General features: G+C 38.7%; 1 protein-coding gene across 3 annotated transcripts in view; it reads left to right on the top strand.

Moving 5' to 3' along the window:
- The first annotated feature begins 4272 nt into the window (after positions 1 to 4272).
- Positions 4273 to 16755, top strand: part of LOC130356605 (uncharacterized) — a 1200575-nt gene continuing 1188092 nt past the window's right edge. The window contains exons 1-2 of one of the 3 annotated variants that reach the window (XR_008888934.1): positions 4273 to 4721; positions 8676 to 8992. The gene's annotated coding sequence lies outside the window, so the exon portion shown is untranslated. Of the gene's footprint in view, positions 4722 to 8672; positions 8993 to 16755 lie in introns of those variants that run through there. The other 2 variants (XR_008888933.1, XM_056558369.1) reach the window with 2 other exon arrangements.

Raw genomic sequence — 16755 nt, 5'->3', positions numbered from 1 at the left:
TTATACACACATGGCCATCATACATATATACACTGCTTCTATATACACACATGGCCATCATACACATACACAGCTTCTATATGCATATACACTGCCACTATATAGACACACACTGCCATCATACACATATATACAGCCACTATATACACAGTCACTGAATATACACACACACCCATCATACATATATACACTGCCACTATATAGACACTGTCATCATACACATACACAGCTTCTATATGAATTTTCATTTCCACTATATAGACACACACTGCCATCATACACATATACATCCACTATATACACTGTCACTGTATAAACACACACATCCATCATAAATATATACACTGTCTCTATATACACATACACTGCCCCTTTATACACACATGGCCATCATACACACATACACAGCTTCTATATGCACATACACTGCCACTATATAGACACACACTGCCATCATACACATGTATACAGCCACTATATACACATACACTGCCACTGTATATACACACACACCCATCATACATATATACACTGCCTCTACACACACACACACACCTTCTCTTTATACACACATGGCCATCATACACACATACACAGCTTCTATATATACACACTGCCCCTTTATACACACACAGCCATCATACACACATATACAGCTTCTATATACACACACTGCCCCTTTATACTTTATACACACATGGCCATCATACACACATACACAGCTTCTATATACACACACTGCCCCTTTATACACACAGAGCCATCATACACACATACACAGCTTCTATATACACACACTGCCCCTTTATACTTCATACACACATGGCCATCATACACACATACACAACTTCTATATACACACACTGGCCCTTTATACTTTATACACACATGGCCATCATACACACATACACAGCTTCTATATACACACACTGCCCCTTTATACACACATAGCCATCATACACACATACACAGATTCTATATACACACACTGCCCCTTTATACTTTATACACACATGGCCATCATACACAGCTTCTATATACACACACTGCCCCTTTTTATATATATATATATATATATATATATATATATATATATATATATACACAAACAGCCCCCATACAAGTAAGTACCTGTGTGCAGTGTAGCTTGCTGCTCCGCTCCTCTACAGCAGAACTGGGCAGGAAGAGGAGGGACAAGTGAGCCGACGTCACTGGCCAGCTGCTACTAGCAGGCCCTGCTGGTAACTGAGAGCCGCGCACAGGCATGTCTCATACCAACTGCAGCCCCTGCCATTTTAAAGTGACAGTGTGCTGCACTCTTCACAAGAAAGAGTGTTGGGGCCAAGTGGGCTCCCCTGAGGGTCCGGGCCCCTTACTGTACCCCCCTGATGGCGGCCCTGTCTGTGTGACCCTATTCTTAAGAGGTTAGTTACATTTCAGTTTAGAGGTAAAATTAACCAATAAGCAAAGTCTTACCAAGCGAAAATAAAAGCCTGCACTGAACCATTGACTGGTGGGTAAAATAAACTAGCAGGTCAACAGCAGCAAAATGGATGATATTAAAAGAAATGAAAGCAAGAAGACAAAGCACTTTCCCATCTTTGTTTCAATCATATAGCTACCACATTTTTACTGTGTTTTTGGGGCAGTTTATATGGTCCTGTAGTAGTACAGTCCAGCTAGGAGCAGTTGCTATGACAACTGTTATGCTGCAGCAGCCATTTTAACTGCCATCCTAGAAACAGCTTAACAACCAGTCGAGCGCCTGTCCTGAGTGCCCCCCAAATGTATGAAGAAGATGCCACTTCTCTCTGTGCCCTGGTCTGATAATGTAAGGTGATTACAGATTGCGTACAGGTTTGGGCAGTGTTGGCACAGATGTGAGCGCTCCCATTACACCAAATATCTACAGTCTAGGACAGTGTTTCCCAACCAGTGTGTCTTCAGCTGTTGTAAACTACAACTTCCAGGGTGCCCAAACAACAGAAGGCTGTCTGGGCATGTTGGGAGCTGCAGTTTTGCAAAAGCTGGAGATGGGTTGGAATTCCACTTGTTTTTTTGGGGCAAAAACACCAAGAAAAACATCAATTCTGCCGCATGGCGTTTTTTCGGCCAAAAAATGCTGTGGCCAGATGTTAGCTGTAAATCAATGAGAAATCACAAAATTCTTATTCCACTTGGCATTTTTTTACTTTGGCGTTTTTTTTTATCCTTTTGGCGTTTTTCCACTCTTTTTTGGCGTTTTTTCAGATCGTTGGTAATCGCAGCATGTTGAGCCACTGGCATTTTTTTTTTTTTTGTCAAAATCATGGCGTTTTTCTCCCATTGAAGTCTATGGAAGTGAATAAAATTTCCAAGAAAAACGATATGCGGGTTTTAACTTTGGCGTTTTTTCATGCGGTTTTCATTCTTTTTTGGACTTTAGCGATCCAAAAAAGTGATGGAGATACCTTTTTTAATAAAATTTCATGGGTACCATTAAAAAAAATAAAAAAGATACAATAGTGAAGGAAAAAATTGTATCTAACGAAATGTATCTTTTTTATAATAACATTTTCCTTTGGACAGGTTTTGAGAGGAAAAGTTGCTGAGTTGCCCATAGCAACCAATCAGATCGCTTCTTTCATTTTTAACAAGGCTTCTGAAAAATGAAAGTAGTAATCTGATTGGTTGCTATGGGCAACTCAGCAGATTTTCCCCCTAGACAGGTTTTGATAAATCTCCCCCTATGTGTTTTTCCCTTTTTTTTTTTCTTTTTTACATTTTTTAGGTAGTACTACTACTCCCAGCATAGAAAACACTGTTCCAGTTAGTACCTGTACTAATTGACAGATTGCCTGTTGTGATCCTCCAGTATAATTACTAGATGCAGCGGCCGCTCTTCTATGGTCCCCTACACTGCCTTATATATACACCTATTCATATTTCCTGCAGAGAGCTGTGATTGGCCAGATGATTCCAGCCAATCACAGCTCTCTGTGGGAAATAGGAATATGCGTATATATACGGCTGCTGCATCTATACATTATACAGGAGGATCACAGCGGGTGTCAGGAGGAGTGATACCCGCTGTGATCTTTCCTTACCTGCAGGTACTACTACTCCCAACATGGAGCACACTCTGCTCACTGCTGGGAGATGTAGTACCTGCATTAATAGACAGATCGCAGTGAGTGTCAGAAGTTACACTCGCTGCGATCTGTCTATTAATGCAGGTACTACAGCTCCCACCATGGAGCAGAGTCTGCTCCATGTTGGGAGTAGTAATACTTGCAGTTAAGGACACATCACAGTGGATGTCACTACTGGCACCTGATGTGTCGTCTTGTCTATTGCAGAGATGGAGCGGCTGTATACAGCACTCGCATGTCTGCTCTGTACTCCGGCCACTCAATCATTAATATTTCCCTCAGAGCTGTGATTGACTGCAACCATCCGGCCAATCACCACTCTGGGTGGGAAATATGAATGAGTGATGTTCTATTCCCATCACTGGCCGGAGCACAGAGCAGAGATGTTAGTGCTGTGTAGAGCTGCATCTCTGCTATATAATGGACGATCGCATCGGGTGTCAGGACTGAGACCTGGGGCGATATGTCTATTACTACAGGTATTACTGCTCCCATCATGGAACACTCTGTTCCATGCTAGGAGTAGTAGTACTACCTAAAAAATTTAAAAAATAGAAAAAAAAGTGAAACACACACACTTTATTAAACATTAATTCAAATTTAGTTATACAAAATTGAGATTTCGTTAAATAAATTTTTTGCCATCACTACTGCATCCTTTTTTTTTTTTTTTTTTGGTACCAAACAAATTTTGGATACCAAAAAAAAAAAAAAAAAAAAAAAAGAAAAACCAAAAGGTGCCAAGAATGCAATTTCCACACAAATGAAAAAACAACAAAAAAAAAAGACAAATTCAGGACATTGCACTGGAGCTTTTTCAGGCGTTTTTATCAACCCAAAAAACGCAGGACAAAAAAACAAGTATAAACTTAGCCTTACACTGGTAGGGAAATACTGGTCTTAAAATTGGCAGAGTGGAATACTAAGCACACACACACATATATATATATATATATATATATATATATATATATGTATATATATATATATATATATATATATATATATATATATATATATTGCTATCTACTTAATATATATGGAAATATAGATATGTATAAAGTGTAGTGTAATGTAGAACAAAACCATGTCAAAGCACCTCTCAGTAAGGTAACACCTGATTGGCTGATGCAACAAAGAGACCATTAGAACATTGGCTGCTGACATCACAGTAGGGCAGCTGGTGACATCATCATAACAGACATGATACGTAGCCAGATGAACAGAAAAATCTCTCATTTGCTCACTAGAGTTTAGCAGAGACACATGTCAGAGCCCATTGCCCATTGCTGTAGTTTTCTAGTGACTTTATCGTCTTTTTCCATTGTCATAAAATGAAGTAAACAAAGAAAAAATAATTTAGTGGAGAAAGGAGAAGATGGAAGAGAGCTGAACGGAGACCAGAACAGTGGAAACCGTGTCCAGGAGCCGCCCAGTACAACTAAGGTACAGAGAAAGAAAAGGTTATTACATTCCTGCTAAATATCTGGGCCTGAATGACCTAAAAGAGAAAGAAAACTTCCAGCAAAGAAGAGAGAAGTGTAAGTGGCCTTCAAGGACCCTGCTACATCCATCTGATGGGCAGCACAGGTAGGAGGACATCATGGAAGAGCTAGAATTGTCTATCACTTTTACCACAGGACTCCAGGTTACAGCCACAATAGGCCAGATTTACTATTGCAAGGGGGCCAAATTGACTGGTGCCATATTTAGGGTAGGTTCACACGTACAGGATCTGCTACATATTTTCTGTGGCTGATTTTGCTACCCATTGACCTCAGTATATGCAGCAGATCCTGTACATATTATGAGTTTTATACACTTTTCAGGTGTATTCCAAAAAGGGGGAGTGGTTTAATAAAAAGGTGGTCTGACCTAGGCTGCGGCATCATGCGCTAAAAATGCACCAAACTTCTGGAGTAAATTTCTGCTACAGTTTAAATGGGTTATCCAGGGTTAGGAAAACATGGCTTTCATCCAGAAACATAGCAGCTCAGTAGAAGTCAATGGAGCCAGGTTGCAACCTGAGGAAAGGTGTGGTGCTGTTTTTGGAAGACCACTTTAAAGCTATGTTCATACATTGAATTTTCAATGGTATTTATAACTGTAAAAAAAATATGGCCGTTTGTCTACAGTGGGAAATCCACGACTACAAACGGACACAAAGCTATCCAGCTGCAGCAGGGGGCTTGCTCTATTGACTGCCATTGTTGCTTCCGCAGTGTGAAATACACTACGGATATGCTCTGTGTGACCCAACATTTTAATATAGAGGTCAAATCAACCAATCAGCAGAGTCTTACCAAGTACAGTGCCAGTCCCGAGTATCCCCCCCAATTGTATAGAGATGATGCCGCTTATCTTTTTGTCCTGTTTCTTTAATGGAAGTTGATCACAGATGGCACACAGGTTTGGACAGTGTTGGTAGAGAAGTGAGTGCTCCCATTACACTTAGTACTAAATATTCTACAGTCTAGGACAGTGTTTTCCAACCAGTGTGCCCTTGGCTGTTGCAAAACTACAATTTAGCATGCTGGGAGTTGTAGTTTTGCAAAAGCTGGAGGTACACTGCTTGGGAAACAGTCTTGTCTAGGAGATGGAAACATACATTCATTCTGACTTCCTGATCCTCATGTCACCTTTGCATGTGGATTTGTCTTTATTTGGCCGGATTGTACAATGTAAAAACCTAATAAAGTTCTATGGGGCCACACTTTGCTTCTATATGGCGACCATTGGGAAAGCATTTGCTACATTTTCCTTGATTTTCCTCATCAATCTGCCCTAGATTTGTTTTCTATATTATTAATAACTGCTACATGAACTCTTTCAAGACTAAGGCCCCCACTTCTCTGAATGTCAACAGCACAATGTTACCCTGACATATACGGAAAGATAATGGGGGAGATTTATCAAAACCTGTCCAGAGGAAAAGTTGCCCAGTTGCCCATAGCAACCAATCAAATGTCTTCTTTCATTCTTAACAAACATCTGGCCCTTCAGATGTTGCCAAACTACAACTCCCAGTATGTCTGGGCAGTCTGAGCATGCTTGGAGTTGTAGTTTTGCAACATCTGGAGGGCTACAGTTTGGACACCACCACACAGTGGTCTCCAAACTGTTCTCCTCCAGTTGTTGCATAACTACAACTCCCAACATGCCCTTCGGCTGTCTGGGCATGCTGGGAGCTGTAGTTTTGCAACAAGTGGAGGCACACGGGTTGGGAAACATTGTCTGTTTCCTAATTTAGTGTTTCCCAACCCGTGTGCCTCCAGCTGTTGCAAAACTATAACTCCTAGCATGCACTGACAGACCATGCATGCTGGGAGTTGCAGTTTTGCAACAGCTGGACGCACACAGGGTGGGGAACACTGAGTTAAGTAACAAACTCTCAGTGTTTTGCTACCAGTGTGCCTCCAACTGTTGCATAACTACAACCCCCAGCATGTACGGACAGCTAAAGGGCATGCTGGAAGTTGTAGTAGTATGCCTCCAGCTGTTGCATAACTACAAGTCCCAGCATGCCCTTAAGCTGTCACTGCATGTTGAGAGTTGTTGTTTTTGCAAAAGCTGAAGGCACACTGGTTGCAAAACACAGAGTTTGTTACCTAACTCAGTGTTTCGCAACCAGTGTGCCTCCAGCTGTTGCAAACTACAACTCCCAGCATGCCATATAGCTGTCCGTACAAGCTGGGAGTTGTACTTTTGCAACAGCTGGAGGCACACTGGTTGCGAAACTTTGAGTTAAGTAACAAACTCTTAGTGTTTTGCAACCAGTGTGCCTGCATAACTACAACCCCCAGCATGCACGGACAGCCAAAGGGTATGCTGTGAGTTGTATTTTTGCAACAGCTGGGGGTTAGCCTCTTCCCCCCATGTGAATGTACAGGGTACATTCACACGAGCGGGGGTTTACAGTGAATGAAGTTTTAGATGTAGCAAATTTTCCGCTGCAGCTCAAACTCCCAGCGGGAAACTTGCTGTAAACCCTCGCCCATGTGAATGTACCCTAAAAACACTGCACTACACAAAATAAATAGTGAAAACACTACATATACACATTCCCCTACACATTTACCCCCCTCCCCCAATAAAAATTAGAAACATCTGGTACAGCACGGTTTCTAAAACAGAGCCTCCAGATGTTGCAAAACAACAACTCCCAGTGTTGCAACAGCTGGAGGCACCCAGCTTGGGAACACTGCGATAGGGTAATTTTGGTATCTGAGTGTAATCCCTGTGCAAATCCCTAATTTAGGCATCAAATGCACATGGTGCTCTCTCACTTCGGAGCCCTGTCGTATTGCAAGGCAACAGTTTAGGGCCACATATGGAGTATTTCCATACTCGGGAGAAATTGCCTTACAAATTTTGGGGGGCATTTTCTCCTTTTACCCCTTATGAAAAGGTAAAGTTGGGGTCTACTCCAGCGTGTTTTTTCTTTTTTACACTTACATGCTGGTGTTTCCCCATACTTTTCATTTTCACAAGAAGTAAAAGGAAAAAAAAGACCCCCAAAATGTGTAACGCAATTTCTTCTGAATACTGAAATACCCCATATGTGAACGTAAAATGCTCTGCGGGCACACAACGAGGCTCAGAAGTGAGAGCGCCATGTACATGTGAGATAATTTGTACAGGGGTGGCTTATCGTTACAGCGGTTCTGACATAAACGCAAAAAAGAAACACCCACATGTGACCCCATTTTGGAAACTACACCCCTCACCGAATGTAAAAAGAGCTATAGTGAGTCTTAACACCCCACAGGTGTTTGAAGAATTTTCATTAAATTTGGACGTGAAAATAAAAAATTTGTATTTTGTTCACTAAAATGCTGGTGTTATCCCAAATTTTTCATTTTCACAAGGGGTAATAGGAAAAAAGCCCCCCATAATTTGTAACCCCATTTCTTCTGAGTATGCCAATACCGCCATTGGGCTTTTGGAGACAGAATGTGTCTGGAATTAAAGGCCATGTGCGTTTACAAAACCCCCATGGTGCGAGAAAAATTACCCCCCCCACATGTGACCCCATTTTGGAAACTACACCCTTAACAGAATGTAACAAGGGATGCAGTGAGCATTTACACCCCACTGGTGTCTGACAGATTTTTTTGAACAGTGGTCCATGAAAATGAAAAATTTTATTTTTCATTTGCACTGCCCACTGTTCCAAAGATCTGTCAAACACCAGTGGGTGTGAATGCTCACTGCACCCCTTATTACATTCTGTGAGGGGTGTAGTTTCCAAAACGGGGTCACATGTGGGGCAGGGGTCCATTAATCTGGCCCCCAACTTCCATTCCAAACAGATTCTCTCTCCAAAAGCCCAATGGAACTCCTTCTCTTCTGCGCATTGTAGTTCGCCCGCAGAGCACTTTAAATTCACATATGGGGTATTTCCATACTCAGAAGAAATGGGGTTAAACATTTTGGGAGGCTTTTTCTCCTATTACCCCTTGTGAAAATAAAAAAAATTGGGGTAACTCCAGCATTTTGGTGAAAAAAAATCACATTTTTCATTTTCACGTCCAACTTTAGCAGAAATTTAAAAAACCGAAAAGAAAATAACCCACTTAAAGATGGACCATTTGTAAAAAAGAATAAATTTTATTTATGGAAAGTTTCAATAATACATAAAACAAACACAGCGTGGACAAACATATGTGGGAACTACGGAGCAGGGGGAGACCAGAAATAAAGAAATAATCCGGGTGCACTGGCCTATGGCATGTAAAAACAGGTAAATCACAAGATAAATATATAGATGTGTAAACATGAGATATGTACAAAGGCAGAAAGCGCCTCAATGAAAAGGGTAAATATTTATACAGGTCTCATATCAAGAGTACCAACATATAAAAATTGAACTGAAATGCCATAGGAAGTGATAAACATGCTAACCGGACTAAAGAAGGAACCACATACAATGATGGTACGCAACAGTAAACCCCCCCCCCCCAACACTCCCCAGCTACCCACCAAACCTCCGACGCGTTTCACCCAACGGGGCTTTATCCAGGATAAAGCCCCGTTGGGTGAAACACGTTGGAGGTTTGGTGGGTAGCTGGGGAGTGTTGGGGGGGGTTTTACTGTTGCGTACCATCATTGCATGTGGTTCCTTCTTTAGTCCGCGATTAAGCCCCGCCCACCCATCCTCCAAGCCTGCGATTTTTTTTCTTAACTTCAACAGCATATAACTCCTTAAGACGTTATGTATGTTGATTTGACAAAATAGGTGAATTTTAAAAATTTGGGATAAAACATTTTGAGATTGTAGGCTATGGAAGCGTTTCTGTGTACTGTCATTTGCATAAAATGATGCAAAGAATTGGTAAGGCACCAATTTTGGAGATGGATAGGAAGGCTGTAAGGGGAGGAGGAGGCCTCTATTAGGGCACAGTGTCTTTCATTTCGCTGTGCTCTTAATAGATAATACAGTAATGTTCCCATAGCCAGCTATTAGAGATGAGCGAACTTACAGTAAATTCGATTCGTCACGAACTTCTCTGTTCGGCGGTTGCTGACTTTTCCTGCATGAATTAGTTCAGCTTTCCGGTGCTCCAGTGGGCTGGAAAAGGTGGATACAGTCCTAGGAAAGAGTCTCCTAGCACTGTATCCACCTTTTCCAGCCCAATGAAGCACCTGTAAGCTGAACTAATTTATGCAGGAAAAGTCATCAACTGCCGAGCCGAGAAGTTCGTGACGAATCGAATTTACTGTAAGTTTGCTCATCTCTACCAGCTATCTTAACTCAGTTTAACATTGTGCTATTTGTTTTTGACAGGAGGTGGCACTTTTTTTTTATCACAAAAGCCTAGTAAGAAGGAATCTTGTTGTTTTTAAATCTGTATGTAAAATGTGTAGTTTTGCTATGTGTAAATTTGTACCAATAGTGTGCTGTACTTGCCAGCTATTGTGATGATTTTTTTTGTATTCCTATTTGTACCTTTTTTTTAACCCAAATCATAGTTTTTTAACTGTCCATGATTTTTAACCAAAATCATGAGACTGAAACATTTTTTCTTCACTTCAACAGCATATAACTTCTTGAGACGTTATGTATGTTGATTTGACAAAATTGGTGAATTTTAAAAATTTGGGTTAAGATTTTTTGAGATTGTAGGCTATGGAAGTGTTTCTGTGTACTGTCATTTGCATAAAATGATGCAAAGAATTGGTAAGGCACCAATTTTGGAGATGGATAGGAAGGCTGTAAGGGGAGGAGGAGGCCTCTATTAGGGCACAGTGTCTTTCATTTCGCTGTGCTCTTAATAGATAATACAGTAATGTTCCCATAGCCAGCTATCTTAACTCAGTTTAACATTGTGCTATTTGTTTTTGACAGGAAGTGGCACTCTTTTTTTTTCATCACAAAAGCCTAGTAAGAAGGAATCTTGTTGTTTTAAATCTGTATGTAAAATGTGTAGTTTAGCTATGTGTAAATTTGTAACAATAGTGTGCTGTACTTGCCAGCTATTGTGATGATTTTTTTGTATTCCTATTTGTACCTTTTTTTTTAACCCATATCATAGTTTTTTTTTACTGTCCATGATTTTTAACCAAAATCATGAGACTGAAATTTTTTTTCTTCATTTCAACAGCATATAACTTCTTGAGACGTTATGTATGTTGATTTGACAAAATTGGTGAATTTTAAAAATTTTGGTTAAAATTTTTTGAGATTGTAGGCTATGGAAGCGTTTCTGTGTACTGTCATTTGCATAAAATGATGCAAAGAATTGGTAAGGCACCAATTTTGGAGATGGATAGGAAGGCTGTAAGGGGAGGAGGAGGCCTCTATTAGGGCACAGTGTCTTTCATTTCGCTGTGCTCTTAATAGATAATACAGTAATGTTCCCATAGCCAGCTATTAGAGATGAGCGAACTTACAGTAAATTCGATTCGTCACGAACTTCTCTGTTCGGCGGTTGCTGACTTTTCCTGCATGAATTAGTTCAGCTTTCCGGTGCTCCAGTGGGCTGGAAAAGGTGGATACAGTCCTAGGAAAGAGTCTCCTAGCACTGTATCCACCTTTTCCAGCCCAATGAAGCACCTGTAAGCTGAACTAATTTATGCAGGAAAAGTCATCAACTGCCGAGCCGAGAAGTTCGTGACGAATCGAATTTACTGTAAGTTTGCTCATCTCTACCAGCTATCTTAACTCAGTTTAACATTGTGCTATTTGTTTTTGACAGGAGGTGGCACTTTTTTTTTATCACAAAAGCCTAGTAAGAAGGAATCTTGTTGTTTTTAAATCTGTATGTAAAATGTGTAGTTTTGCTATGTGTAAATTTGTACCAATAGTGTGCTGTACTTGCCAGCAATTGTGATGATTTTTTTTGTATTCCTATTTGTACCTTTTTTTTAACCCAAATCATAGTTTTTTAACTGTCCATGATTTTTAACCAAAATCATGAGACTGAAACATTTTTTCTTCACTTCAACAGCATATAACTTCTTGAGACGTTATGTATGTTGATTTGACAAAATTGGTGAATTTTAAAAATTTGGGTTAAGATTTTTTGAGATTGTAGGCTATGGAAGCGTTTCTGCGTACTGTCATTTGCATAAAATGATGCAAAGAATTGGTAAGGCACCAATTTTGGAGATGGATAGGAAGGCTGTAAGGGGAGGAGGAGGCCTCTATTAGGGCACAGTGTCTTTCAATTCACTGTGCTCTTAATAGATAATACAGTAATGTTCCCATAGACAGCTATCTTAACTCAGTTTAACATTGTGCTATTTGTTTTTGACAGCAGGTGGCACTCTTTTTTTTTATCACAAAAGCCTAGTAAGAAGGAATCTTGTTGTTTTAAATCTGTATGTAAAATGTGTAGTTTAGCTATGTGTAAATTTGTACCAATAGTGTGCTGTACTTGCCAGCTATTGTGATGATTTTTTTGTATTCCTATTTGTACCTTTTTTTTAACCCATATCATAGTTTTTTTTTACTGTCCATGATTTTTAACCAAAATCATGAGACTGAAAATGTTTTTCTTCACTTCAACAGCATATAACTTCTTGAGACGTTATGTATGTTGATTTGACAAAATTGGTGAATTTTAAAAATTTTGGTTAAAATTTTTTGAGATTGTAGGCTATGGAAGCGTTTCTGTGTACTGTCATTTGCATAAAATGATGCAAAGAATTGGTAAGGCACCAATTTTGGAGATGGATAGGAAGGCTGTAAGGGGAGGAGGAGGCCTCTATTAGGGCACAGTGTCTTTTATTTCGCTGTGCTCTTAATAGATAATACAGTAATGTTCCCATAGCCAGCTATCGTAACTCAGTTTAACATTGTGCTATTTGTTTTTGACAGGAAGTGGCACTTTTTTTTTATCACAAAAGCCTAGTAAGAAGGAATCTTATTGTTTTAAATCTGTATGTAAAATGTGTAGTTTTGCTATGTGTAAATTTGTACCAATAGTGTGCTGTACTTGCCAGCTATTGTGATGATTTTTTTGTATTCCTATTTGTACCTTTTTTCTTAACCCAAATCATAGTTTTTTAACTGTCCATGATTTTTAACCAAAATCATGAGACTGAAACATTTTTTCTTCACTTCAACAGCATATAACTTCTTGAGACGTTATGTATGTTGATTTGACAAAATTGGTGAATTTTAAAAATTTGGGTTAAGATTTTTTGAGATTGTAGGCTATGGAAGTGTTTCTGTGTACTGTCATTTGCATAAAATGATGCAAAGAATTGGTAAGGCACCAATTTTGGAGATGGATAGGAAGGCTGTAAGGGGAGGAGGAGGCCTCTATTAGGGTACAGTGTCTTTCAATTCACTGTGCCCTTAATAGATAATACAGTAATGTTCCCATAGCCAGCTATTAGAGATGAGCAAACTTACAGTAAATTAGATTCGTCACGAACTTCTAGGCTCGGCGGTTGCTGACTTTCCCTGCAAAAATTTGTTCAGCTTTCCGGTGCTCCGGTGGGCTGGAAGAGGTGGAAACAGTCCTAGGAAAGAGTCTCCTAGGACTGTGTCCACCTTTTCCAGCCCACGGGATTATCTGAAAGCTGAACTAATTAATACAGGAAAAGTCATAAACTGCCGAGCCGAGAAGTTCGTGACGAATCGAATTTACTGTAAGTTCGCTCATCTCTACCAGCTATCTCAACTCAGTTTAACATTGTGCTATTTGTTTTTGACAGGAGGTGGCACTTTTTTTTTATTACAAAAGCCTAGTAAGAAGGAATCTTGTTGTTTTTAAATCTGTATATAAAATGTGTAGTTTTGCTATGCGTAAATTTGTACCAATAGTGTGCTGTACTTGCCAGCTATTGTGATAATTTTTTTGTATTCCTATTTGTACCTTTTTTTTTTAACCCAAATCATAGTTTGTTTGTTTTTACTGTCCATGATTTTTAACCAAAATCATGAGACTGAAAATTTTTTTCTTCACTTCAACAGCATATAACTCCTTGAGACATTATGTATGTTGATTTGACAAAATTGGTGAATTGTAAAAATTTTGGTAAAAATGTTTTGAGATTGTAGGCTATGGAAGCATTTCTGCGTACTGTCATTTGCATAAAATGATGCAAAGAATTTGGTACGGCACCAATTTTGGACATGGATAGGAAGGCTGTAAGGGGAGGAGGAGGCCTCTATTAGGACACAGTGTCTTTCATTTCGCTATGCTCTTAATAGATAATACAGTAATGTTCCCATAGCCAGCTATCTTAACTCAGTTTACCATTGTGCTATTTGTTTTTGACAGGAGGTGGCACTTTTTTTTTATCACAAAAGCCTAGTAAGAAGGAATCTTGTTGTTTTTAAATCTGCATGTAAAATGTGTAGTTTTGCCATGTGTAAATTTGTACCAATAGTGTGCTGTACTTGCCAGCTATTGTGATGATTTTTTTGTATTCCTATTTGTACCTTTTTTTTAATCCAAATCATAGTTTTTTTTTACTGTCCATGATTTTTAACCAAAATCATGAGACTGAAAATTTTTTTCTTTACTTCAACAGCATATAACTTCTTGAGACATTATGTATGTTGATTTGACAACATTGGTGAATTTTTAAAATTTTGGTTAAAATTTTTTGAGATTGTAGGCTATGGAAGCGTTTCTGTGTACTGTCATTTGCATAAAATGATGCAAAGAATTGGTAAGGCACCAATTTTGGAGATGGATAGGAAGGCTGTAAGGGGAGGAGGAGGCCTCTATTAGGGCACAGTGTCTTTCATTTCGCTATGCTCTTAATAGATAATACAGTAATGTTCCCATAGCCAGCTATCTTAACTCAGTTTAACATTGTGCTATTTGTTTTTGACAGGAGGTGGCACTTTTTTTTTTATCAAAAAATGCCTAGTAAGAAGGAATCTTGTTGTTTTAAATCTGTATGTAAAATGTGTAGTTTTGCTATGTGTAAATTTGTACCAATAGTGTGCTGCACTTGCCAGCTATTGTGATGATTTTTTTGTATTCCTATTTGTACCTTGTTTTTTAACCCAAATCATAGTTTTTTAACTGTCCATGATTTTTAACCAAAATCATGAGACTGAAACATTTTTTCTTCACTTCAACAGCATATAACTTCTTGAGACGTTATGTATGTTGATTGTAGGCTATGGAAGTGTTTCTGTGTACTGTCATTTGCATAAAATGATGCAAAGAATTGGTAAGGCACCAATTTTGGAGATGGATAGGAAGGCTGTAAGGGGAGGAGGAGGCCTCTATTAGGGCACAGTGTCTTTCAATTCACTGTGCTCTTAATAGATAATACAGTAATGTTCCCATAGTCAGCTATTAGAGATGAGCGAACTTACAGTAAATTTGATTCATCACAAACTTCTCGGCTCGGCGGTTGCTGAGTTTTCCTGCATGAATTAGTTCAGCTTTCCGGTGCTCCGGTGGGCTGGAAAAGGTGGATACAGTCCTAGGAAAGAGTCTCCTAGGACTGTATCCACCTTTTCCAGCCCACTGGAGCACCTGTAAGCTGAACTAATTTATGCAGGAAAAGTCATCAACTGCCGAGCCGAGAAGTTTGTGAAGAATCAAATTTACTGTAAGTTTGCTCAACTCTACCAGCTATCTTAACTCAGTTTAACATTGTGCTATTTGTTTTTGACAGGAGGTGGCACTTTTTTTTTATCACAAAAGCCTAGTAAGAAGGAATCTTGTTGTTTTTAAATCTGTATGTAAAATGTGTAGTTTTGCTAGGTGTAAATTTGTACCAATAGTGTGCTGTACTTGCCAGCTATTGTGATGATTTTTTTTGGATTTCTATTTGTACCTTTTTTTTTACCCAAATCATGTTTTTTTTTTTTTTACTGTCCATGATTTTTAACCAAAATCATGAGACTGAAAATTTTTTTCTTCACTTCAACAGCATATAACTCCTTGAGACGTTATGTATGTTGATTTGACAAAATTGGTGAATTTTAAAAATTTTGGTAAAATTTTTTTGAGATTGTAGGCTATGGAAGCGTTTCTGCGTACTGTCATTTGCATAAAATGATGCAAAGAATTGGTAAGGCACCAATTTTGGAGATGGATAGGAAGGCTGTAAGGGGAGGAGGAGGCCTCTATTAGGGCACAGTGTCTTTCAATTCACTGTGCTCTTAATAGATAATACAGTAATGTTCCCATAGACAGCTATCTTAACTCAGTTTAACATTGTGCTATTTGTTTTTGACAGGAGGTGGCACTCTTTTTTTTTTATCACAAAAGCCTAGTAAGAAGGAATCTTGTTGTTTTAAATCTGTATGTAAAATGTGTAGTTTAGCTATGTGTAAATTTGTACCAATAGTGTGCTGTACTTGCCAGCTATTGTGATGATTTTTTTGTATTCCTATTTGTACCTTTTTTTTAACCCATATCATAGTTTTTTTTTACTGTCCATGATTTTTAACCAAAATCATGAGACTGAAAATGTTTTTCTTCACTTCAACAGCATATAACTTCTTGAGACGTTATGTATGTTGATTTGACAAAATTGGTGAATTTTAAAAATTTTGGTTAAAATTTTTTGAGATTGTAGGCTATGGAAGCGTTTCTGTGTACTGTCATTTGCATAAAATGATGCAAAGAATTGGTAAGGCACCAATTTTGGAGATGGATAGGAAGGCTGTAAGGGGAGGAGGAGGCCTCTATTAGGGCACAGTGTCTTTCATTTCGCTGTGCTCTTAATAGATAATACAGTAATGTTCCCATAGCCAGCTATCGTAACTCAGTTTAACATTGTGCTATTTGTTTTTGACAGGAAGTGGCACTTTTTTTTTATCACAAAAGCCTAGTAAGAAGGAATCTTATTGTTTTAAATCTGTATGTAAAATGTGTAGTTTTGCTATGTGTAAATTTGTACCAATAGTGTGCTGTACTTGCCAGCTATTGTGATGATTTTTTTGTATTCCTATTTGTACCTTTTTTCTTAACCCAAATCATAGTTTTTTAACTGTCCATGATTTTTAACCAAAATCATGAGACTGAAACATTTTTTCTTCACTTCAACAGCATATAACTTCTTGAGACGTTATGTATGTTGATTTGACAAAATTGGTGAATTTTAAAAATTTGGGTTAAGATTTTTGAGATTGTAGGCTATGGAAGTGTTTCTGTGTACTGTCATTTGCATAAAATGATGCAAAGAATTGGTAAGG

The sequence above is a fragment of the Hyla sarda genome, chromosome 2 (genome assembly GCF_029499605.1).
Source record: "Hyla sarda isolate aHylSar1 chromosome 2, aHylSar1.hap1, whole genome shotgun sequence".
NCBI lineage: Eukaryota > Metazoa > Chordata > Amphibia > Anura > Hylidae > Hyla > Hyla sarda.
This window is presented reverse-complemented; position numbering and strand designations above follow the sequence as displayed.